This window comes from Prionailurus bengalensis, chromosome E4 (assembly GCF_016509475.1).
Source record: "Prionailurus bengalensis isolate Pbe53 chromosome E4, Fcat_Pben_1.1_paternal_pri, whole genome shotgun sequence".
Classification (NCBI taxonomy): domain Eukaryota; kingdom Metazoa; phylum Chordata; class Mammalia; order Carnivora; family Felidae; genus Prionailurus; species Prionailurus bengalensis.
The window spans coordinates 67754594-67781116 of record NC_057360.1 but is presented as its reverse complement, the minus strand read 5'-3'; the positions used below and the strand labels follow the sequence as shown (position 1 = coordinate 67781116).

The 26523-nt window shown below is 41.1% G+C and overlaps 1 protein-coding gene across 1 annotated transcript in view; it reads right to left on the bottom strand.

Moving 5' to 3' along the window:
- Positions 1-26523, bottom strand: part of ASH1L (ASH1 like histone lysine methyltransferase) — a 197686-nt gene that overhangs the window by 60970 nt on the left and 110193 nt on the right.

Here is a 26523-nt window from a genome sequence, read left to right as displayed (position 1 = left end):
TGGTCAAACACAGAAAACAAATCAGTCTATCAAGAGTATTTGTTTTAACAGTGGCTTAAATTTCAAAGGCATATTTTTGGGGGGAGGGATACCAAGTACTTTCATGTACTTTTAGAATCTATGCTTTTGGGGCGCCTGGGTGGCTCAGTTGGTTGAAGCTTCTGACTCATGAGTTTGAGCCCTGCATTGGGCTCTGTGCTGACAGCTCAGAGCCTGCTTTGGATCCTCTCTCTGCCTCTTTCTCTGCCTCTCCCCCTGCTCGTGCTCTCTCTCGCTCTCAAAAATAAACATAAAGGGAAAAAAAAGTATCTACATGTTTGGAATTGTCTTTTAGGAATTATACATAAAAAAACAGCTATGTTAGCATTTCCCAGCAGTTTTGCAGAAAGAACCTAAATTTTAGACCCGATCATAATAATTACCTTGTATGTAGTCAGTGATTTATCATATGCATGTATGTATACATGCATTATTATTTTTATTTTTTTAAGTAAGCTCTATGTTCAACGGGGGGCTTGAACTCATAACCCCGAGATCAAGAGTTGCATGCTCCCCCAACTGAGCTGCCAGCCAGGCGCCCCTCATGATTTACAGTTTAAAAAGCAACTTTCACGTGTTGTCATTTATGTCAATCCCATGAAGCAGGTGAGAAGAAATGTTAGTTCTAGTTTACAGATTCGAAAACAGATGCTCTATGAGGTCAAATGACTTGCCTTAATTTTAGTAGCTGCTAGGGAGACTTCATATAAAAACCTCAGTTTCTTGTCCGACTCCTACTGAGTGACTATTCTTTTTATTTTATTCTGCAATGTCTCCATAGACTTACCTCTTCCACTCATCTTACTGGTCTACGTTTCTTTCTGATGTTTGGTATGAAATCAGTCTTAAGAGATTTCACAAGTACATTAAAGGAAGGGGGAAAAAAAAGAAAGAAAAAAGAAATGAAGAAAAAGGGAGAAAAAAAGTTTCAGGAGAACCTCATTTAGTCTACTCTGATTTTATTTTGCCTTTAAGTTCCAGCAAATAAGGCAAGGCTGATGTATTTCTTTTCTCTATGAATTATACTGCTTTTTAAAAAAAAATTTTTTTTAATGTTTATTTATTTTTGAGACAGAGAGAGACAGAGCATGAGCAAGCAAGGGGCAGAGAGAGAGGGAGACACAGAATGTGAAGCAGGCTCCAGGCTCTGAGCTGTCAGCACAGAGCCCGACGCGGGGCTCGAACTCACGAACTGTGAGATTGTGACCTGAGCCGAAGTCCGACGCTTAACCGACTGCGCCACCCAGGCGCCCCTGAATTATACTGCTTTTTAAAAAACAAGTCTAGGGGCGCCTGGGTGGCGCAGTCGGTTAAGCGTCCGACTTCAGCCAGGTCACGATCTCGTGGTCCGTGAGTTCGAGCCCCGCGTCAGGCTCTGGGCTGATGGCTCGGAGCCTGGAGCCTATTTCCGATTCTGTGTCTCCCTCTCTCTCTGCTCCTCCCCCGTTCATGCTCTGTCTCTCTCTGTCCCAAAAATAAAATAAAAAAAAAATTGAAAAAAAAAATTAAAAAACAAGTCTATACTGTGTAACAAATAGGTATACTAACACACATTCTGCAGATGGGAAAATCGAGGCCCCCAAAGGCAAGTTACTTGTAGAATCTGAACACTGGTTCTTTCAACTGGATCATTCATTTATTTGTTCAACAACGACTGAGCACTCATTAAGTCCAAGTCCTGCTCTAAGTGCTAAAAGACACTGGTGAATAAGACGGTTTACACTGTTCTCAGGTAGACAGACAATAGGAAGTAAGAAAAACTAAGAAAACAGGAAAAACTCAGAAAATAATGAATGCTAGGCCAATAATTAAAATATGAAGAACGGAGAGCAACCAAGAAGCGACAATAAGTTCAGACGTGCCTCTCATTAGGTCTCGGCCATGAGGGGATCTGGGAGGCAGAGGAAAGAGCCAGCAGAAGGTCAAAGCTGGAACGAGATGGGAGAATGAGAGCAAACACGAGGAGGCTAAGGGCCCAGGTGAGGCCAGAAACGGCACGAGGCCGTGCCATGTGTTTAAAAAAGCAGTGGTGAGGGGTCTGGGAAACAGCTTCAAGGAAGAAAAGGCATGAATCGAGGTTGTTCTGCTTAGATCCAAAAACCACTTTTTTTCATTTCAAAAACTTACCCAAAATAGTAACTGTGAACAGAGATAATGAATTTTTTATTACAACTAAAGACCGGATGTCTCCACCGTGCACCAAAGTCCAACAGGTTGAGAAAAGACCCGTGTCCAGAACCAGGTACTGTGTGTGAGAGAAAACCTCATCTATGCTTTATTCGATTCAGGGTTTACGCAAGCAAACGCAAGAGAGAGCAGTAAAGACCCCACCTAATCACAATACGAATGGAAGCCAGACCACCACCTTGCTTCCCTGAGGGTCAGCAGGCAGGGGGCAGTCGGTGGGCGGGGAAGAAACTGCTGGGCACCCAAGGAGAGCAAGCACACGAAACCTCAGAACAATCCAGGTTCCAGTCCTCAGTAGGCCAAACGACACACATGCCCCCTTGAATGCACCCCACTTCAACTATGGACCGTTTTTCTAACAAGAAAAATCCCATCCTTGATTCTGTGATGTGGACACCTAGGATCTGGGGCACCGTTATGAACATGACAATCACGCGAGAACTCGTTTTCCTAGATCTTGGCCGAGTCTGATTTTGTTCCTAATTTTAGGCATGACCACTATTTCCCTGTTGGTGACTACAACACGGGGCTCTTTCATTTTCCAACACTCTGTTCCACGTGAGCTGTGCGGAGTGGTCGGCTGAGAAAGAATCTGGCTGTCTTTGTCAGTTTGTCTTGGAGAGTCTGAACACTCCTAGCATTTTCCATGGTATTCGTTTGTGTGACACTATTATAGCTCAAATCACTCAGGAGAAAAATATGTAGGAATCAAAGTAGCCACTTCAGATACACAACTGCTAAACACTAAGTTTATGTGACAGGTGCTTACTTTTGACCCCTGGCTGAAGCTGTAAATCGAGACAACTATTTCTATGTGTGTGTGTGTAAATGAAAAAAACCCTTTAGCTTTTCTTATCAAAAGAAAGTGATTTGCCTTTCACAATGCTCTCTTTATAAATGCAACTCATTCAGTGTTTGAGGCCAGCTTTCTCTCTCTTCGGTAGTTTATTAGTTTTAATAATTGATCATTAGAATCCACCAGACATATCAAATTCAAACAGGCAAATCCACCATCAAATGGGAGAAAAAGTATACAAATATTTAAGAAAAAGTAGAAAAAGTGAGGGTTCCTAATAATGATTGTTAATGGATACTATGTTTCTCTTAAATGCTGTCTACAACCATTTCTTGACTTCAGGCATTTATTACCTGATTTTCAAATCTTATCACCTCTTATCTTGGCCCCAAACCCAAAATAATAAAACTACTAAGATGCCTTCTTCTTTAACGTTTCCCGGACAGCTGCTGAGTCACCCCAAGGGCTTGCTTGCTCCAGCACCTTAGGAAAGAGAGGATACGGGGATTTCTGGCAGACTCCAGATTTTAATGAACACATCAGTATTCTAAAATCTGTCCTGTTCGGCAAACAAATAACGTGAAGAGAACCTGAAAGCCAAAAAGAAGTTCGAGTTCCCTAGGTTAACTAAAGGGAAGTCGTATTTTATCAATGTGAATTATGTTTTAGCTCTTATGAATTTTTACTTTGGGAGAAAAGCCTATTACTAATGTTCTTATATGGGGCTGAAGTAACTGTCAAAATTTTATCCTTTTATCGAGCTTTTTTTTCCCTTTTTCTTCTAGATTTGAAGAACTTTGTCATTTGGTGACAATCATGACAGGTTTTGTTGGCTATGTTAGAAGAGTCTAGAGAATTGTCCGTGATATGTTTTCATTCTCTGAGTAACTTCTGATTAAATCTGTATGAGTGATTATTCTGAGGACTTCGCTTCCATTCTTTATAAGACTGCTGGTACATTTAATAGGTTAACTAAAACCTTATCATCTAAAGAGGGTTCCTGATTTTTCCACAAAATTGGCTACAAGCCACATCTACAAGCATACACGGAAACAGCTAAAAGAAACATCAAAAAGGCCTCAGCAAACAATGCATCAGTCATTTCTGACTAATGATACTACCGGGAACAGACTTACGACTACAGAGTCCCCTGTACAGCTGAATGCGTCGCCTCCAACACATAACCTGGTAGGACTGTAAGAAGGGGCAGAATTTGAGTTTCCAGCACATTTTTACCTGGGAAACAAATCAGTCTATGAAAGTAGACTACCTACCTCAAGACCCGCTTTGAATACGAATTAGCTAGGGCTGAAGACACTGGTCTAAGTGTAGAAGACGCTTGTCTGTAATGAGCGACCAATGAAGACCTGGTCTCTCTACGGCCCTCACGTTAGTTAACAGACTACACTGGTGCAAACCGGGAGGAAATACTCCTTAACTGGTGTACTGTCCCAAATGCCTTAAGTGTATAAGTACCGAGCGCTAACTGCCTTAAGCTTAGAAAAAAATATCCTCTGAAGGTTAATATAGATTACAAGCATACAGAAAAACTATTAAAGCTTTTGTAAATACATAAACTGGCCTACCTAGAAAATTACTCAGAATATTATTATTTTTTATTATTATTTATTTTTACATAGAACGCTACTTCTGACACTTCTGGTCACCAAGTATGTGGTTTAACCCCACACCAAGCAACTCTCTGTGACACCAGCTGGCGTGTCTTACAATTTAACTCAATTCTGACCCTACCAACCGGGAGACAGTGTCAGATCCCACAGGTGAAGGGCTCGGTCCCGCCAGACTGGCCCCCCCTCCACTTCAGATGCCAATCACAAGAAGGCACCCAGGTTACTCACAACTTCTATCCAATTTGGCTACAAACCAAGGGTTCCCACGATCTTCTCCTTAGGTTTGATACATTTTCTACAGCGGCTCGCAGAACGCAGGCAAACACATTGACCAGTTTATTAAAGGACTGTAACAAACAGAGAAACAATTCTTAACCAGCTTTCTGTGCACCCACCCTGCCAGCAGGGCACCCCTCCTAGGCAGCAGACAGAAATGCCCTGTCTCTCCATGAAACGGGAAGATTAGCTTATCTTCACAGGTGTGGCCTCAAGGGGTAGCCTCTAATTAAACGTACTTAGGTGGATTTAACAGACATATACAGAACATTCAATCCAAAAGCCACATTCTTCTCAAGCACTCTTGGAACATTCTCCAAGACAGATCAAATGTTAGGCACAAAACAAATCTTAATAAATTTAAGAAGACTGGGGCACTTGGGTGGCTCAGTCGGTTAAGCAGGCGACTTCAGCTCAGGTCATGATCTTGCAGTTCACGAGTTCCAGCCCCTGTGTCGGGCTCCACGCTGACAGCTCAGAGCCTGGAGTCTGCTTCAGATCTCTCTCAGCCCATTCCCTGCTAACGCTGTCTCTGTCTCTCTCTCAAAAAATAAATTAAAGGGGCGCCTGGGTGGCGCAGTCGGTTAAGCGTCCGACTTCAGCCGGGTCACGATCTCGCGGTCCGTGAGTTCGAGCCCCGCGTCAGGCTCTGGGCTGATGGCTCGGAGCCTGGAGCCTGTTTCCGATTCTGTGTCTCCCTCTCTCTCTGCCCCTCCCCGGTTCATGCTCTGTCTCTCTCTGTCCCAAAAATAAATAAATGTTGAAAAAAAAATTTTTTTAAATAAAAAATAAATAAATAAATAAATTAAAAAAAAAAACAGTAAAAAAATTTTTTTTAAATAAAATAAAGAAGACTGAAATTATATCAAGCATATTTTGTAACAACGGTATTAAAACAGAAATCAACTACAAGATAAAAACTGGAAAACTCGCAAATATGTGGAGATTAGAAAACATGCTACTGAACAGTCAATGAACCAGTGAAGAAGTCAAAGGAAAAATAAAAAAAACTGTCTTGAGCCAAATGAAAATGGAAACACAACATACCAAAACTTATGGAATGCAGCAAAAGCAGCTCTAGGAGGGAAGTTCATAGTGATAACTGCCTACATCAAGAAATAAGAAAGATCTTTGGGGAGCCTGGATGGCAGAGTCAGTTAAGTGACCGACTCTTGATTTTGGCTCAGGTCATGATCTCATCATTCAGGGGTTCAAGCCCCATGCTGGGCTCTGTGCAGACAGTGTAGAGCCTGCTTGGGATTCTCTCCCTCTCTCTCAAAATAAATAAATAAACTTAAAAAAAAAAAAGAAGTAAGAAAGATCTCAAACAGACAACAAAACTTTACACCTCAAGGAACAAGAAAAAGAATAAGGCTTACAAGATCAGGAACGAGACAAAAAAGCTCACACTCTTCTGTTTTATTCAACATGCTAATGGAAGTCCTAACCAAAACAACCAGGTAAGAAAAAAAAGTAGAAGGCATTCAAATTGGTAAGGAAGAAGTTAAACTCTCAATATTGGCAGATGACATAATACTATACATAGAAAATCGTAAAGATTCCATCAACAAGTCTGTGTGACTCAGTTGGTTAAATATCTAACTCTTGATCTCAGCTCAGGTCTTGATCTTAGGGTCATGAGTTCAAGCCCCACGTTGAGTCTGTGCTGGGCATGAACCCAACTAAAAAAAAACAACAACAAACAAACAAACAAACAAACAAAAAACAACAAAGCTGGAAGTATCACAGTACTAGATTTCAAGACATATTACAAAGCTGCAGAAAACAAAACAGTATGGTACCAGCACACAGACACATAGCTCAACAGAACAGAATAGAGAACCACACCAGGACACTACAAAAAAGAAAACTGCAGGCCAATATTCCTGTTGAACGTAGATGCAAATATCCTCAACAAAACATTAGCAAAACAAATATAAATGTATATTAAAAGGAACATACACCATGATCAAGTGGGATTTATTCCAGAGATAAATATGGTCCAACTTCTGCAAAACCAATCAATGTGATATTCCACAAAAACTAAAATAAAGGACACAAATCATATGATCATCTCAACAAGATGCAGAAAAAGCATTTAGCAAAACCCAACACCCATTTCTGATAGACACTTTCAACAAGGTGGGCATCAAGGAACGTACCTCAACATAATAAAGGCCACCATCATACTTAATGGTGAAAGACGGAAAGCTTTTCCCTGAGATCAGGAAAAAGACAAGGATGGCCACTCTCAGCACTTTAATTCAACATGGTACTGAGAGTTCTAGCCAGAGCAATTGGGCAAGAAATAAAAGGTGTCTAAATTAGAAAGGAGGAAGTAAAACTGTCTCTATTTGCAAATGACATAATCTTCCATACAGAAAACCCTAAATACTCCATAAAAAAATCATTAGACCTGATGAACAAATTTAGGAGAATTGTAGGATACAAAATAAAAATATAACAATCAGTTGCAATTCTATACAGTTAACAATGAACTATCAAAATGAGAAATGAAGAAAACAATCCCATTTGCAATAGCAGCAGAAAGAATATGTAGGTATAAATTTAACCAAAATGGTGAAAGACCTGTACATTAAAAAATAGAATTCATTAAAAAAAATTTTTTTTTAACGTTTATTTATTTTTGGGACAGAGAGAGACAGAGCATGAACGGGGGAGGGGCAGAGAGAGAGGGAGACACAGAATCGGAAGCAGGCTCCAGGCTCTGAGCCATCAGCCCAGAGCCCGACGCGGGGCTCGAACCCATGGACCGTGAGATCGTGACCTGAGCTGAAGTCGGACGCTTAACCGACTGAGCCACCCAGGCGCCCCTAGAATTCATTTTTAAAAGAAACTGAAGACGGCACAATTAACTGAAAGATAATCCATGCTACAGGACTGTAAGAATACTGTTAAAATGCCCATGCTACCCAAAGCAATCTACGGATTCAACGCAATGTGTTATCAAAATTCCAATGGCCTTTCCAGAGAAATAGAACAAATACTCCCAAATTTGTGTGGAATTACAAAAGACCCCAAACAGCCAAAGCAACCAAGAAAGAACAAAAGAGCTGGAGGCACCACACTTCCTGATTTCAAACCATACCACAAAGCTAGGGTCATCAAAATAGTGTGGTACTGGCATCACTCACACACACACACACACACACACACACACACGAATGGAACAGAACAGAGAGCCCAGAGCACATATGGTCAATTAACTTATGACAAAGGAGCCAAGAATATACCAATGGGGCAAGGGAGGTCTCTTCAATAAATGAAGTTGAGGCGAGTGGACAGCAGTGTGCAAAAGAATGAAAGTGGACTCCTACTATACACCGTATGCAAAAACCAACTCAAAATGGATCACAGACTTGAAAGGTAAGACCTGAAACTATGAAGCTCCTAGAAGAAAACACAGGGGATGAGTTCTTTGACATCAATGTGGGTAATGATTTGTTGGGCTTGACACCAGAAACAAAGGTGACAAAAGCAAAAATAAACAGGTGGGATTTACTTCAAATTAAGAAACTTTCTTGCAACAAAGGAAACCACCAACACAGTGAAAAGGCAAACTACAGAATGAGAGAAAACAATTGTAAACCATATGAGGTTAATATCCAACATACATAAAGAACCCATACAACCCATTATCAGAAAACAAACAATCCAATTAAAAAATGGGCAAAGGATCTGAATATACCAAAGATACAAAAATGGCCAACAGGTACGTGAAAAAGGGGGTTCAACATGAAGAATCATCAGGGAAATGGAAATCTAAACTACAATGAGATCTCATCTCACACCTGTCAGAATGGCTACTATCAAAAAGACAACAAGTGCTAGGGACGATGTGGAGAAAAGGAGGATATTGGTGAGAATATCAATTGGTACATCCACTATGAGGAACTTCATGGAGATTCCTCAGTGAACCACATATAATTCAGCAATTCCACCTCTGGGTATTTACCTAAAGAACATGAAAACATGGGGCACCTGGGTGGCTCAGTCAGTTGGACATTTCACTCCTTATTTTTAAAAAACCGTGAGATCGTGACCTGAGCCAAAATCAAGAGTCAGACGCTCAACCAACTGAGCCACCCATGCCCCTAGAGACCAACTCCTGCTTTCAGCTCAGGTCATGATCCCAAGGTCATGGGATAGAGCCCCACATTGGGCTCTGTGCTGAGTGTGGACCCTGATTGGGATTCTTTCTCTCTCACCCTCCGTCCCTCTTCCCTGCTGGTGCTTTCTCTCTCAAATTAAAAAAAAGGAAGGAAGAAAGGAAGGAAGGAAGGAAGGAAGGAAGGAAGGAAAGAAGAGAAAGAAAATGAAAACAGAAATACGAATAAACATCTGCACCCCTGTGCTCACTGCAGCAGCATTATTTACAACAACCAAGACACGGAAACAACCTGAGGGTCCGCTGGGGGATGAAGGGATAAAGAAGATGTATACACATACACACAAGAATATTATTTAGTTATAAAAAGAAAGAAATCCTGGGGCGCCTGGGTGGTGCAGTCGGTTAAGCGTCCAACTTCAGCCGGGTCACGATCTCGCGGTGAGTTCGAGCCCCACGTCGGGCTCTGGGCTGATGGCTCAGAGCCTGGAGCCTGTTGCCGATTCTGTGTCTCCCTCTCTCTCTGCCCCTCCCCCGTTCATGCTCTGTCTCTCTCTGTCCCAAAAATAAATAAACGTTGAAAAAAAAAATTAAAAAAAAAAAAAAAAAGAAAGAAATCCTGTCGTTTGTGACAACACAGATGGACCCCGAAGTCTCATGCTAAGTGAAAGGAGTAAGACAGAAAAGGACAAACACCATATGACCTAACGTGTATGTGGAAGCCGATAGTTTTAGCATCAGTATCTAATTTCTAACAAAACTTCTAACAAAAACCGATAGTTTTAGCATCAGTATCTAATTTCTAAATTTTACGTCCTTTTTCTAATTTGAGATATAATTGACATGTAACATTACTGGTTTCAGATATATAGCATAATGATTCGATTTATGTATGTACTCTGAAATGCTTACCAGTTAACATCCATCCCCACACATAATTTTGTTTCTTGTGATAACATTTAAGATCCACTCCCTTAGCAACCTTCAAATATGCAATACGTTATTATTATTTTTAAAGGAATTTTTAAAAAATTTTATTGAGAGAGAAAGAGTACAAGTGGGAGAGAGGGGCAGAGGGAAATAGAATCCAAAGCAGGCTCCTCACTGTCAGTGCGGAGCCGGATGTGGGGCTTGAACTCACAAACTGTGAGATCATGACCTGAGCTGAAATGAAGAATCAGACGCTCAACCGACTGAGCCACAGTATTATGAACTACAGCTATTAACTGTGGTGAGCGTTTCACAGTACATACGTAAATCGAGCCATTACGTTATATATCTGAAGCCAATAATGTCATACAGCAATTAGATCTCAAATTAGAAAAAGGACGTAAAATTTAGGAATTAGATACTGACGCCAAAACTACTGGGTGAAGGTTGATAAGGAACAGGATATTAACGTACTTTTAAAGCATCTCTCCAAACATTACTTATGACAGTGAAATAACCTGCTGGCTATCACAGCGACCAATCAAAGTTGCGATCACCAACGGCACAGTGATATCTTGAGCTTCCTGACGCACTGAGAAGAAAACATCACACTTCTGTGGTGCTCCTGTCAAACAACGCCCAAACCTAACCTACCCATGAGGAAATGTCAGAGAAAAACTCAGATTTAAGGACCTTTTATGAAACAGCTCCTCTGTACTCCTCAAAAATGTCAATATGGTGAAACACAAAGAAAGGCTGAGGCACCGCTCCAAACTCAAGAATAAACAGACATGACAACTAAGTGTTTCATTTTCTTTCTTTTTTTTTTCTTTTCTTCTTTATTTTTTTAACTTGAGAGAGAGAAAGCACCAGCAGGGAAGAGGGACGGAGGGTGAGAGAAAGAATCCCAATGAGGCTCCACACTCAGCACAGAGCTCAATGTGGGGCTCTATCCCATGACCTTGGGATCATGACCCGAGCTGAAAGCAGGAGTTGGTCGCTAGGGGCACCTGGGTGGCTCAGTTGGTTGAATGTCTGACTCTTGATTTTGGCTCAGGTCACGATCTCAAAGTTTAAAAAAAAAATTTTTTTTTAAATGTTTATTTATTTTTGAGAGACAGAGAGAGACAGAGTGGGCGCAGAGCAGGGGCAGAGAGAGAGAGAAAGACACAGAATCTTTAGAGGCTCCAGGCTCTGAGCTGTCAGCACAGAGCCCGATGCAGGGCTCGAACTCCCAAGCTGTGAGATCATGACCTGAGCCGAAGTCGGACGCTTAACCGACTGAGCCACCCAGGCACCCCACGATCTCAAAGGTTTTTAAGAGATAAGGAGTGAGATGCTCAACTGACTGAGCCACCCAGGTGCCCCATGATTTCATTTTCTTTAGGTAAATACCCAGAGGTGGAATATTCACTGGATCATATGTGGTTTACTGAGGAATCTCCATGACGTTCCTCATAGTGGATGTGCCCATTGATATTCCCACCAATAATGCACAAGGGTTCCCTTTCCTCCGCATCCTCCCCAGCACTTATTATCACATAGTGGATACTGAATCACTTGAAAAAGTTGTTATAAAGGACGTTACTGACACAAGGAGTGATATCTACTATGAGCTGTATGTTAGGTAACAGTGTTGTAGTGATGTTAAAGATCCTGAATTTAGGGGCGCCTGGGTGGCGCAGTCGGTTAAGCGTCCGACTTCAGCCAGGTCATGATCTCGCGGTCCGTGAGTTCGAGCCCCGCGTCAGGCTCTGGGCTGATGGCTCAGAGCCTGGAGCCTGCTTCCGATTCTGTGTCTCCCTCTCTCTCTGCCCCTCCCCTGTTCATGCTCTGTCTCTCTCTGTCCCCCCCAAAATAAATAAACGTTGAAAAAAAATTAAAAAAAAAAAAAAAAAAAGATCCTGAATTTAGTATTTGTATCTCGTTCATATAAGAAAATGTCCTTTGGTCTGAGAAAATACATACTGAAGTATTTATGAGTAATGGGTCAGAGTGTCTATAACTTTTTATCATTAAATAACTGAGACAAAAAGTGTGTGTGTGTGTGTGTGTGTGTGTGTGTGTGTATGAGAGAGAGAGACAGAGAGAGAGAGACAGAGAGAGAGAGAGGCGAGGAGGGAAATAAAGAAAAATGGCAGAACAACAATACTGAAAGAATCTGGGTAAAAGGTACATGGTGTTTCTGTAAAATCTTGTGATCTTCTTTTAAGCTATCATAGACCATACAAAAATAGAGAATAAGTGTATGATGTATGCTGGGAAAATATTAAACAAATTTTTTATAATAATCTAATTTGCTCTGATAAATTTCTTTAACACCAAATAACTACAGGAAAAGACAGGATCAAAACCATAGTGAAAGAAAAACTGTATTGGAGCTAAAATTAAAACACTGTTCTAGTGGAAAACATAATAGAACACATTTGAAAGACTGCTGTAACTTGAATCTATGACACAGAAGCACATAAGTACAACTGACTTAAATGAGAACATATGTAAATGCTCTTTGTAAATGTCAAGGGAGCATACAAATTGTAATATAATAATAGTTGATCAGAGAAACTGGTTTTCTTTTACACACACCTACATATACAATACAAACTTTCAGGACAAAATTTGGCATTTACTACACTTTGGAATGTTTCTCTTGGGTGCATAGGATAAGGATAAACTGAAGTAACTGAAATAATTTCCTTGCTTTGTTGCCAAGTAAGAGGGCAGATGCTGCTGTTAGAATTTGAAATTTTTCTAAGATTTTAAGTCGTATATATTGTATTTTAGGAATTCAGGCAGTTGGTTCTTTTTCTTTCACAATATACTTTAAAAGGCACTGGGTTCTACAAGATTGATAAGACAAACAAAACGGACTCATGGTCTAAAGAAGCTTACGGGATGATGGAGGCAAACATGTCTCAGAATGCAATGAAACTCATAACTCACAAGGTGCTACTAAACTTCACTAAAGGAAAAAGAAAAGTAAAATTAATTTCAACTAGAGGAGAATGAAGGACACTTTTACTTAATGAGAAAGCATTTCAGATCTTGAATAAGGTTTGAAAGAACAGATGGGATTTGGCAAGTAAAAGGGAGGCGGAAGGCCCAGGACAAACCCCAGGACAGGCCCCGAGAGGAAAGGACGGGAACAATGATCACGTGTCCAGGCGAAGTGGGATGAGCACTTTAGGGAGTTTAACTGGAGATAAAACTAGAAAAATACGTTACACTAGATCCTGGTGGGTCTTTTGGATGTTATTAAGTAGGAAATAATTGTATATTAAAAGAAATCTAAGTAGAGAAATAACAATCCCAATGAGGTCATATTAATGTATGCAAGAGGAATCAAGAGTCTTAGAGGAGTTAATTTCATCTGAGGTCACAATTAGTGACAATGGAGTAAGTAAGATATTAAAGAAATTTACTGAATACTTCACACAGGTCAAGTATTTAATCCTTAATAGGTCTGTGAAATAGGTAATTTTCATCAGTTTGTTTATTTTTGAGAGAGAGAGAGACAGACAGAGACCGTGCGGGGGAGGGGCAGAGAGAGGGGGAGACACAGAATCTGAAGCAGGATCCAGGCTCCGAGCTGTGGGCACAGAGCCCAACACCGAGCTCAAACTCACAAACTGGGAGATCGTGACCCGAGCCAAAGTCGGATGCTTAACTGACTGAGCCACCCGGGTGCCCCCATCGGTGCCATTTTCTAGATGAGGACACAGAGAACCTAGGTTCACAACCGCACCCAAATTCACGTTCCTAGCAAGTGGTGGAGTTGGGATTTGATACTAGTTCTATAATCACAACTTAATGTACTTCCCTTACTGGATTTAAGAGTCCTGTGACTCCAGCCTCTTTTTCCCTAGGCAATCTACTGTTTACTCCACATACAGTCAAACTTTTGAAACTACTATTTTCAAAAACTACCTGGCAATGTTAACATTTCTCTCAACACACTCTACCACCGAATTCTATTTTATATAACTGATTTATCTTACTAATTTTATTTTGTTCAGATTCACATAAATTTACATGACTTTAGCACAATTATTGGAAGGGAGACATTCCAGAATCCTATTAAAAGATAAATTATGGGGCTCCTGGGTGGCTCAGCTGGGTAAGCGTCCGGCTCTTTATTTAGACTCAGGTCATGATCTCAGGGTTCTTAAGACAGAGCCCCTCGACGGACTCTGTGATGACCGTGCAGAGCCTGTTTGGGATTCTCTCTCTCTCTCTCTCTCTCTCTCTGCCCTTCCCCTACTCATGTTCTCTCTCAAAATAAACAACCATTTAAAAAAGCGTAAATTACAATCATGCATGGGCTACAACATACCTGAACACAGCCTACAGACAGCAGGAGCACAGAGCCCTGTAATGCTCTCTCATGCACAGTAGCTGGCAGTGTTTGTCCTGGGGACGAGGAACTCGGAGGGAAGACAGAAGAGCATCTGTCTTCATGATGCCATCTTTTCCTAACCCTTTGATCTGAACAATTTTACCTTACAGCTTAAAGCACTGACATGCTTTTTTAGTGCATGACACCTTTTTAGATAAAATAGAAAGATTGTATTTTCAGCTTACTACATAACCTTTACCAGCCCTAATGTTTTACCTCATAAAGTATGTAATGTAAAAACATACATGTTTATCTAGAGCAAGCATTCCATCCAAAGTAGGAATTAATCAAATGTTCCAGACAAGGCAATTATATTTTGCAATTAAATTAATTAAGAACTGTTGAATATATTAAATGAGATGGTATACGTAAAGTGCTTAGCACAGTAAGTAACATACAGTGGGCACTCAATAAACATTAACCTTCTTCAGTCTGGCCGGTGAGTACAGGCTAGCCTCCTACTATACAGCAGAATAAATTCTAAGTAGACCAGGGGACTAGACGTGAAAATTGATACCAAACAATTACTAGAAGAAAACAAGGCCGAATTTCTTAATTCCTTTAAAACCTGGGTGTGCCTGAGGGGCTCAGTTGGGTTAAGCGTCCGACCTCAGCTCAGGTCATGATCTCATGGTTTGTGGGTTCAAGCCCCACACTGGGCTCGGAGCCTAGAGCCTGGAGCCTGCTTCGGGTTCTGCGTCTCCCTCTCCCTCTGCCCCCTCTCCAACTCGCACTCTGTCTCGGTCTCGCAAAAATGAACAGACATTAAAAAAGCTTTTTTGGGGCGCCTGGGTGGCGCAGTCGGTTAAGCGTCCGACTTCAGCCAGGTCACGATCTCGCGGTCCGTGAGTTCGAGACCCGCGTCAGGCTCTGGGCTGATGGCTCAGAGCCTGGAGCCTGTTTCCGATTCTGTGTCTCCCTCTCTCTCTGACCCTCCCCCGTTCATGCTCTGTCTCTCTCTGTCCCAAAAATAAATAAAAAACGTTGAAAAAAAAATTAAAAAAAAAAAAAAAAAAAAGCTTTTTAAAAAATCTAGGTGTGGGAAAGCTTATTTAATTAAGGCTCAAAAATCCAGAAACGTGGAGTGCCTGGCTGGCTCAGTCAGAACATGTGACTCTTGATCTCCAGGTTCTGAGTCTGAGCCCCATGTTGGGTGCAGAGTTTACTTAAACAAACAAACAAACAAACAAACAAACAAAAACTTAAAAAAAATCCAGACACATGATAAAAACAGAAAAACAAAACCCAAAGTACTATAACCTTTGCATGACAAAAAGAATCATCATAAGCAAAGCCCACAGACAAATGACAGAAGCCATTAAAATACTATTAGGACTAATGGTTGAGGGGCACCTGGGTGGCTCAGTCAGTTAAGTGTCCAACTTCAGCTCAGGTCATGATCTCACAGTTTGTGAGTTCAAGCCCCGCATCGGGCTCTGTGCTGACAGCTCAGAGCCTGGAGCCTGCTTTGGGTTCTGCGTCTCCCTCTCTCTCCGTCCCTCCCATGCTCGCACTGTCTGTTTCTCTCTCTCAAAAATAAATAAACATTAGAAAATTAAAAAAAAAAAAAAAAAAAAAGAACTAATGGTCGAGCTTAGTATGGTTGCAAGATACAAGATCAATATACAAAAATCAACTGCATTTCTATACACTAGCAATAAACATCCAAAAAAGAAATTTAAAAAATTCCATTTACAAGCTTCAAAAGAATAAAATGCTTAGGAATATGTTTAGCAAAAGAAGTGTAGAACTTATGCCCTGAAAATTAAAAAAACAACGTTAAAAGAAATTTCAAAAGATTAAATAGCTAGAAAAAATCCCATGTGAAGAATACTTAATTTTGTTACAGCCATAAAGCTCCCCAAATTGATCTACAGATATTTTTTAAAAACCTCGATGGCTTTTTTGTAGAAATCAACAAGCTGATCCTGAAAATCATACACGGAAATATCAAGGAACCCAGAAGCAGCCAGAGAATGTTGGAAGAACCCGAAGAGCCAAAGTTAGAGGCATCATATTCCCGGATTTAAAATTCCCTGCAAAGCTACAGTGTCCAGCAGAGTGGCCTACTGGAGTGACCACAGGCAGGTGGTCACCACGCACAAAAAAGACAGATGACAAACAGACAAAACACATTTGTAATTTATATCATGAGGGCAGATTTCCATAATATAGAAGGATTTCTATAGGCACGTTAGAAAACCCAGGGGAAGAAGAAAACACTAGTCAGCTGAGGGGGCCTGGTGGGGCTCAGCCGTTCAGCATGTGACTTCGGCTCAGGTCATGATGTCGCGGTTGGTCAGTCTGAGTCCCACATCGGGTAAGCTCGTGCCCAGCTTCGAGTAAAAACATGAGCTCTGCTTTGGGTGAGCCCCACTTTTCTCTTCTCTCTCTCTCTCTCTCTCTCTCTCTCTCCCTTGGCCCCTCCTGAGATTCTCTCTCTCTCTCTGCCTCAGCTCACTTGCGACCTCTCTCTCTAAAAAAGACTACTAAGCTGAGAGAAAAATGGGACTGACAATTCACAGAAAAAGATAATGACCTTTGCATACGTGAAAAGATGCTCAAGAATCTCACTTGTGAGAACAATGCAGATTAAGTCTCCCTGGAGACAACATTTCACACCAATCACACTGGTAAAAATTTGTAAATCTGACCGCATAATCAGGGCTGTGGAAGAACAGCCAGTGTCAGATATTTCTAAGAAAGAATGCAAAAAGACACAACTGTAATCGAAGCATAATTCGCCGATATTTACACAATTACACATACACTAATTCAGTCATTCCACTCCTACAAAGTTACCCTGAGGTTAGACCTCCAAAATACCAAACAATACGCAGACAAGGGTTATTCACTGGGCACTATCTATAGTAGGAAACATTAGAATCAACTGAAATGTCTTTTCCCTGGCAGGCTGGCTGGATGAACTATGACAGGTCTATATACTCAGATACTATGAAACTATGTAACAGCTATATTGTGGATGTATATAAATGTTCATAGCAGCATTAATCATGATAGCAAATTACTGTAACCCAAACGTCCACCCACCGGCTGAACAAACGAGGGGTAAGTAAAATGTGGTCCATCCAACAATGGAATGTTATTTGGCAAGATTCATACAGCATGTATGAATCTTGGAAACAATATGCTAAGTGACGTAAATCAGTCACAAAGGACCACATGTTGTATGATCCCATATATGAAGTGTCCAGAGTGCACATCTACGGAGGCACAAAATTGATGAAAGGTTGCCTAAGACGGGGTGGGGGGGAGTGGGGGGGGGGGGAAGATGAGGAAATCAGGGGAGATCACTAAAGAATGTGGGATCTCTTTGTGGGATAATGAAAATGTTCTAAAGCTGACTGTGGTGGTGAAGGTACAACTCTGAATATACTAAAAGCCACTGCAACGCATACTTTAAATGTGTTCTTTCAACAAAGGCTTAGGTTTTCCCCAAGCTCACAGACCTAAAGCAGCTGATGCTGCTGCCTTCAAGAAGAAAGCCACCAGTGAGTGAGTCTGCAACTATGAGAAAATGAGCAGGCTCTGGAAAAGACAGTGTGGAGCCTCAGATGAGATCAGACACCCGGCCTGGGCTCCGGAAATTCCGGGGAGATCTGTGAGTCAGTAAGTGGGTGATATTTTATTTATTTTTTTAAAAAACCTTTTAATGTTTATTTATTTATGTTGGGGTGGGGGCAGAGAGAGAATTCCAAGCAGACTCCGTGCTGTCAGCACAGAGCCCCATGGATGGCGAGATCACGACCTGAGCTGAAATCAAGAGCTGGATGCTCAACTGACTGAGCCACCCGGGCGCCCCAAGTGGGCGGTATTTGAAACTGCTGGGACTGTGGTAATTTGTTACTCAGTCATAGAAAATCGCCCCACACGGTATGTGCACGTACACACTTACTCATTTCCTGTTTCTAAAGGCCTAGAGGGAGTGACATCTCCAGAACAATGATGCCCACGTAGCAAACAGCATACAAGTACCCAGATTTAGATTTCTAAATAATAATCCCCATTAAAAGAAACTAAAGGTCTCTGGGTGAAAGAGTTGATTGCAGATCTAATGCAAGGGAAATTTGGAAAGCAACAGCAAGTGAAAATAAAATACACCACCGTGTGGCAGAAAACAGGGCCCAGCTTAAAGTGCCCCAGCGGCACAGTCTGGGGAATGTGAGCATTTGTCTGCAAAATAATGACAATGGATTACGACACATTAGCTGTCTTTTAAATGCATGAATCCAGATGATATTCAAAAGAAAAGAGAAGTAAGAGAGTGAAAGGGGAAGAAAAATGAAAGCCTGTCTTCATAGGAAAGGATCATCTAATAAATGTTGAAGAAATGACAGAAGGAGAAAATTACCAGTTCACAACTAAAAATTTATCACTAGTTTAGGCAAGGATCCCAAGATATTAGGTAAAAGGGTGCTAGAAGATGGGCCACCGCCTCAAATGTCACCCCCCGATGTGTTTGCTGATTGTAACAGGAACAACTATCTTTCCACTGGAGAGATTTGGTGGGTGCCACCAAGACCAAGTGGCGCACGTGGCATCACTGGGACGGTAAACGGGGGGCAATACGAGCAGTGTCAAGTAGGAGACACCACACGTGGAATGTTCCTACCAGGATTATTTAACCTGAGCCCAATCATGAAGAAATAATCAGAAAAATACAGAATGCAAGACAACAAGTTTGAGTTCTGAAAAAAAGGATCAATCTCATAAAAAACAAGAGATGGGGAATATTCTACATTAAAATATTAGGCAAAGATAACAATCCCATGTAACACATGAGGTCTGTTTGTATCCTAGATTAATAGAAAACACAATAAACTGATAAAAAAGACAATTTTAGGACAAGAGGGAAAGAAACAAATACGGGCTGTATACTACGTGATTTTATTAAAAACACCGCCTGTTTTCCTGGGCACCACAATAGCATCGCAACCAGACAGGAGATTATCCTCGTTCTTAGATGGTGATTTTACTGAAATGTTGAAGGGTGAATGGCTGCAACTCACTTTCAAAATGTTCACCAGACCCCGTATCCCCCCAAAAGTGTAGGGTGTGTGTGTTTGTACGCAGAGGAAGATAAAGCAAATGTTGCCAAATACTGGTAAATTTGAGTTAGGGTATACAGGTGATCATTTACCATAGGATTGAATACTTCCAAAATTAACCATTGTGGGGGGAAAAGCAGACTAGGGAAGGTAGTGTCCCTGCATACAAGGTTTACTTCTCTAGGTCTTAGGGAGGTGGACTGGATCCTTTCTAAGATACATTCAAGTTGGAAAATGCTAATATTCTGTTCTTCTGGAAAAATAGGACTACAAATGTATGAAAAAGTATTGAAAAAAGTATTAGCAGTATTTCACTTCCCAAAATCCTAGTTACAATGTTACTATTACTACAGCAATGATGATGATATCATTCATAATTTCTATACTTTGACACGTTAAATCTCATCACAAAATTATATTTTCCTATCTATTTCTTGAATTCTTACAACATAGTTTGAGATACATAACTTTGTGAGGGAGGGTGAAGAAATCAATCAATCAATCTCTCAATCTATTTATTTTAGCAATTTTCCTCTTTTTAAAAAAAAATTTTTTTAACGTTTATTTATTTTTGGGACAGAGAGAAACAGAGCATGAACGGGGGAGGGTCAGAGAGAGAGGGAGACACAGAATCTGAAACAGGCTCCAGGCTCTGAGCTGTCAGCACAGAGCCCGACGTGGGGCTCGAACTCACGGACTGCGAGATCATGACCTGAGCCGAAGTCAGACACTTAACCGACTGAGCCACCCAGGTGCCCAGCAATTTTCATCTTTAAATAGACCCTCAGTTCGTCCTTGTATTAATCTTGGGAAAACAACAGATAGCGTTATATCTAAGGATCCTAACACTTTGAAATTCAGTCTTCTTTATTTTCTAATAACTAAATCTTCTTGAGGAGAAATGTCCTGTCCCTGCTGCAGTGCTGTTCTGTGAAGCGTCTAGAACAAAGTTCGGCCAACTTTACAGTATGGAATAAGTTTTCATGAAATTGGCTTTCTAAAATTTATGGACTAAACTCTTCTTTTTTAACGACTATTTTGTTTTCCCTTTTGGGGATAGTTAAGCACTGGTTAAAAACTCAACTAGGATATAAAGAGGTATTTCACAGGCTCTTGATAAGTTCCTTCATGTTTTACCACGTCCCACTCGGAAATTCCCTCTAGGAGGATATAAGAATATTACTTCCATCAATTCCAATCTAAAAAAGCATGGCTTCTGAGTTAGGCTGTGTCACTTTCCAGTCTAAATAACAGATTAGAGGGATATTTCACAAGTTAAGATAATGACTCTTCCTGCAAAGTTGAAATAAACATTAAAAAAAGTAGTTATTAAAAAAATTGTGGTAGGGGCGCCTGGGTGGCTCAGTCGGCTAAGCGTCCGACTTCAGCTCAGGTCATGATCTCACAGTTCGTGGGTTCGAGCCCCGCATCGGGCTCTGTGCTGACCGCTCAGAGCCTGGAGCCTGTTTCAGATTCTGTGTCTCCCTCTCTCTCTGACCCTCCCCCGTTCGTGCTCTATCCTCTCTGTCTCAAAAATAAATAAACGTTAAAAAAAATTAAAAAAAAATTGTGGTAAAACATATGACATAAAATTTACCATTTAAGTAATTTTTAGGTATGCAGTTCATTGTGCAGATTGTTGTATAACCTCACTGTCATCCATCTAGACGACACATTTCATCATCTCGCAAAACTAGAAGTCTGTACCCCGTACCCGCTCACTGCTACCAGCCCCTGGCACCCACCATTCTCTTCTGTCTTTAAGAATCTGACTACAGAGGCGTGCAATCAAACAGTATTTGTCTTTTTGTGGCTGGCTTACTTCACTTAGCATCATGTTTTCAAGGTTCATCCACACTGTAGGTGTCCAAATTTTCTTCCTTTTTAAGGCTAAATAATATTCCATTGTGTGCACAGAATATAATTTTTAAAAGTATCTTGGACCTTGTTAGGTATTCAAGTATACTAAATCTTATTATGCAAAACTAAACAAATCTCGTTATGCGTTAAGCCCACCAGGCCTATATTAAGACAGTCAAGTCAAAAACAAGTGTTAGTGAGCTCACTTTCTGACCACTAGAGGGAGCCAGAGAAACACAGCTGCGGCCTACTGCATGCAGGCTGCACACGCATGTTTCCCAGCCATGAAAATGGAGTGGAGCTTCTACAAAAAATAGAACAGAATGTCAGTGTAATTACAGACTTGCTCCTAACCCATCTCTGTTCCTAAGTGGAAAACGGCTTTAAAAAATCATGATTTATAATTCCCGCAAACATATGCAGCGATGGCCTGACGGCTCTCCTCCACATTAGAAGCCAAACCACATGTGGAGAGTTCTGTAATCATCTCTGTTAATGCAATCTTATTTACTTCTTTTATAAAAACCAGGAACTTCTGGATGTGGCTGTTGGGAACAAGTACCATCTATTATTAAGAAAAAATGATTTTTTCGAGCGCCTGGGTGACTTGGTTGATTGAACATGTGACTCTTGGTTTTGGCTCAGGTCATGATCTCACAGTATGTGGGACCGAGCCCCAAGTTAGGCTCTGCGCTGACAGTGCAGAGCCTGCCTAGGATTCTCTCTCTCCCTCCGCCCCTCCCCGCTTCTCATGCACGCTCTCTCCCTCTCTCAAAATAAATAAATAAACCTTTTAAAAAATGATTTTTATTCTTTACTGCTGGGAAAGAAACAAGCAAAGGTCTGTTAAACCTTAATCATGATGAAAGACTACACAGAAAAGAGACTGGATTCAGAAGACAAGTGCATGAAAAGTACTTATAAATGTATGTTTGGAGACACACAATGAATAAAGATGTAATTTTTTAAAATGTTTATTTCTTTAAAAATTTGTTTGTTTGTTTATTTATTTATTTATTTATTTATTTATTTATTTATTTATTTATTTATTTATTTAGAGACAGAGAGACAGAGAGCAAGCAGGAAAGGGGCAGAGAGAAGGAGACAATTGGAAGCAAGCTCCAGGCTCTGGGTTCTCAGGACAGAACCTGACATGGGGCTCGAACTCACAGACCGCCAGATCATGACCTGAGCTGTAGTTGCCTGCCCAACCGACTGAGCCACCCAGGCGCCCCTTAAATGTTTATTTTTTGAGAGAGAGAGAGAGAGAGAGAGCGAGCGAGCACGAGCGCGTGAGCGGGGGAGGGGCAGAGAGCGAGGGAGACACAGAATCCGAAGCAGGCTCTAGGCTCTGAGCTGTCAGCACACAGCCTAACGCGGGGCTTGCACTCACAGACCGTGAGATCATGATCTGAGCCGAAGTCGGACGCTCAACCGACTGAGCCACCCAGGCACCCCTCCTGAAATCACTGTTGCACTATATGCTAACTAATTTGGATGTAAATTAAAGAAAATAAAATTTAAAAAAAAGATGTAGTACGTAACACCAATAACATAAAAGGGGTATGTGGAGCTTTATAGGAGTACAGTTTTGGGGACGTCTGGCTGGCTCAGTTGGTAGAGCTCCCAACTCATGACCTCAGGGTCATGAGTTCAAGACCCACAGTGGGAGTAGGGCTTATTTACAAAAAAAAGAAAAAGTAAAGTTTTTGTATGTAATTGAAATTAACTTGGCATCAACTCAAATTACACAGTTACATCTTTGGGAAGTTATATGTAATCTCCATGGTAACAACAGAGAAAATAGCTATAGAATTCACCCAAAAGGGGATGAAGGGAATCAAAACATGTCACTACAAAAAGATCAACGAAGCACAAAAGAAGACAGTAATGGAGGGCATGAGGGATAAAAAGCCGTGAGACATGGAAACAACACAACAGGAAGTATAATATAAGCCCTTCCTTATTGGTAATTATTTTAAACGTGAGTGGGTGAAACTCTCCAAACAAAAGGCAGAGAGAAACAAAACGGATACAAAACATGATTCAACGATGTACTATCTCCAAGAGACCGCCCTTAGATCCAAGGACACAAATAGGCTGAAAGTAAAAGGATGGAAAAAAGATAAGATATATTCCATGTAAACAGTAACCAAGAGAGAGCAGAATGACAACCCCAGTATCAGACAAAAGAGACTTCAAGTCAAAACTCTTACGAGAGACACAGAAGAACACGAAATACTGACAAGAGTCTATTCACACAGAAGCCATAATCACTAGAAACATATATTCACCAAACATCAAAGGACCCAAAATATGTGAAGGAAACATTCATAAGAATGAAGGGAGAAACAGCCGTATAGGAACAGTTGGAGACTTCAACCAATTTCAATAATGGTTAGAACAACCACACAGGTCAGTGTGGATTTGAACATTATAAACCAAATGGACCTCACAGAAATATAAGGAACACTCCACCCAACAACAGAAGATTATAGGGTTTTCTCAACTGCGCACAGAAGACTCTACAGGAAGGGTCATATGTTAGGCTACAAAATAAGTCCTAAGAGATTTTAAAAGACTGAAATCATACCGAGTATTTTTTTCTGATCAGGAAAACTGGAAAAACCACAAATGTGTGGAAATCAAACAACACACTCTTAACCGATAGCTCAAATAAGAAATCACGAGGGAAAGTGGAAACTATCTTCAAATGAATGAGAATGTAAACAAAAAAAACCCCCAAACTTATCTGATGCAGTAAAAACAGTACTTAGGAGGAAATTTATAGGTAAAAACACAAACATTCAAATAAAAGAGAGATCTCAAGTCAATAACTTCCTGATGAACAGTCAGTGGCACAGCCATTACGGAAAAGTTTGGTGGTTCGTTAAAAAGCTAAACATAGCTTCTTCTAGTCCCATGGATAACGTATATGCTTAGGATCAAAAGCAGGGACCTGACCACATAAACGTACGCCAGTGTTCACAGGGAATCATTCACGACAGCCAGAAGGCAGAAACAACCCAAACGTTCATCCATAGATGAGTAAGTAAACACAACGTGGCACACCCTACACAATGGAATATTATATGGCCACAAAAAGGACCAACATTCTCCCACATGCTAAAACATAAATGAACAGTGAAGGCATTACGCTAAATTCAATAATCCAGACCAAAAGAAGCACAAATGTCATACGATTCCACTTTCATGGGGCAGCAAGTGTAGGCAAATTCATAGAAACTGAAAGCACATCAGACACTACTGGAGGCTGGGGTGTGTGGGGGGAGTTATTGCTTAATGGTTACAGAGTTTCTGTTTGGAGCAAGGGAACATTTTGGAAACAGACAGTGGTAATGACTACACCACACTGTGAATGCAATTAACGATGCTGAATCGTACACTTAAAAATGAGGAAAATGGTAAATTCTGCCATACGTACTTTACCGCAATAAAAATTAATTTTATTCTAATAATAAAATATAAATCATACAAATGAAAATAAAATTCAGATCATACTATATAAGTATTTACACTTGCATGTACAATTAATGTAATATACCCAAAACTGTTGACTTCTACATTCAAAACTGGTTAACTAGAAGGTATATGAATTACATCTCAATTTTTTTTATTAGTTTTTTTTTTTTTTTTATGTTTGTTTATTTTTGAGGGACAGAGGGACAGAGCACAAGTGGGACAGGGGCAGAGAGAGAAGGAGACACAGAATATGAAACGCGCCGGGATCCGGGCTGTCAGCACAGAACTCAACGTGGAGCTCGAACTCATGAACCGTGAGGTCATGACCTGCGCTGAAGCTGGACACTCAACCGACTGAGCCCCCCAGGCTCCCCTACATCTCGATAAAACTGCTGAGCAAAAGAAAGAGGACAGGAAACAAGCCCTGGGGACATGAGACGCTGCAGACACAAGCCAGGTTCACTGCGTGTCTACTGTGCGCTATTCCCTCTACACGTGTCACTTCACTTGGGTAGCGGGGGAGGGGCCGCTGGAATTCACACTTCGGAGAGAAGACACTCAGTTTGGGAAAATGAAGAAGTGCTGGAGGTGGACAGTGGTGGCGGTCGCACAAGGTGATGTGTTTGATGCCACCGAACGGTGCACTTAAAGTTATTAAAATGGTTACTTTTATGTCATGTAAATTTAAGTGCCATCAGTTAATCAACTGAAACCATTAAAACACAAGGGAGCCAGAGCTGGGGGCGGGGGGCCCGGGGGCTCAGTTAAACGACCAACTCTCTCAGGTCATGATTATCAAGGGTTCGTGGGCTCCAGCTGCAAGTTGGGCTCTGCAAAGACTGCACAGAGCCTGCTTGGGATTCTCTCTCCCCCTCTCTCTGCCTCTCCCCTGCCTGCACGGGCATGTGCTCTCTCACTCTCTCAAAATAAATCAACTTAAAAAAAAACCTTAAAATATGAAGTTAATCTTGTTTTTAACACTTTACTTGGGACATCAGCCTTGCAAAGAATTTTTGGGTTTGATGCCAAAAGCAAAGGCGAAAAAAGCAAAAATGAACGGAGGGACTGCATCCAACTAAAGGTCTTCCGTACAACAAAGAAAATCGTCAACCAAATGAAAAGGCAACCTGCTGAATGGGAGAAAATATTGGTAAGTCATGCATCCGTTAATAGGTTAATATTCAAAGAATATAAAGAACTCCTACAACTCAGTGGTAAAAGAACAAACAATCTGATTAAAAAATGGGCACAGGATCTGAGCTGAACAGGCATTTTCCCAACGACACAGACACAGAAGGCTGACAGGTACATGAAAAGATGCTCAATCTCACTAGCCATCAGGGAGATGGACCCAGAAAACCACAACAACACTTCACACCTGTCAGAATGGTTGTTACCAAAAAGATAGGAAATAGTAAGTGTCTATTACTTACTAACAGGGATGAGGAGAAAAGGGCGCCCACATGCACTATGGGTGGCAATGTAAGTTGGTGCGGCCACTGTGGAAAAGAGCACGAAGGCGCCTCTCAAAATGAAAAACAGACATACTCTAAGACCCTGCGATTCCACTTCTGAGTACGTATCCGAAGAAACCGAAAACATCACCTGGACAAGATACCTGCAACCCCATGCTCCCTGCAGCATCATTTACGAGATAGGAAAACAACCTTCATGTCTGCCGGCAGATGAATGGATGGAGATGTGGTGTACAAACATAACGGAACATG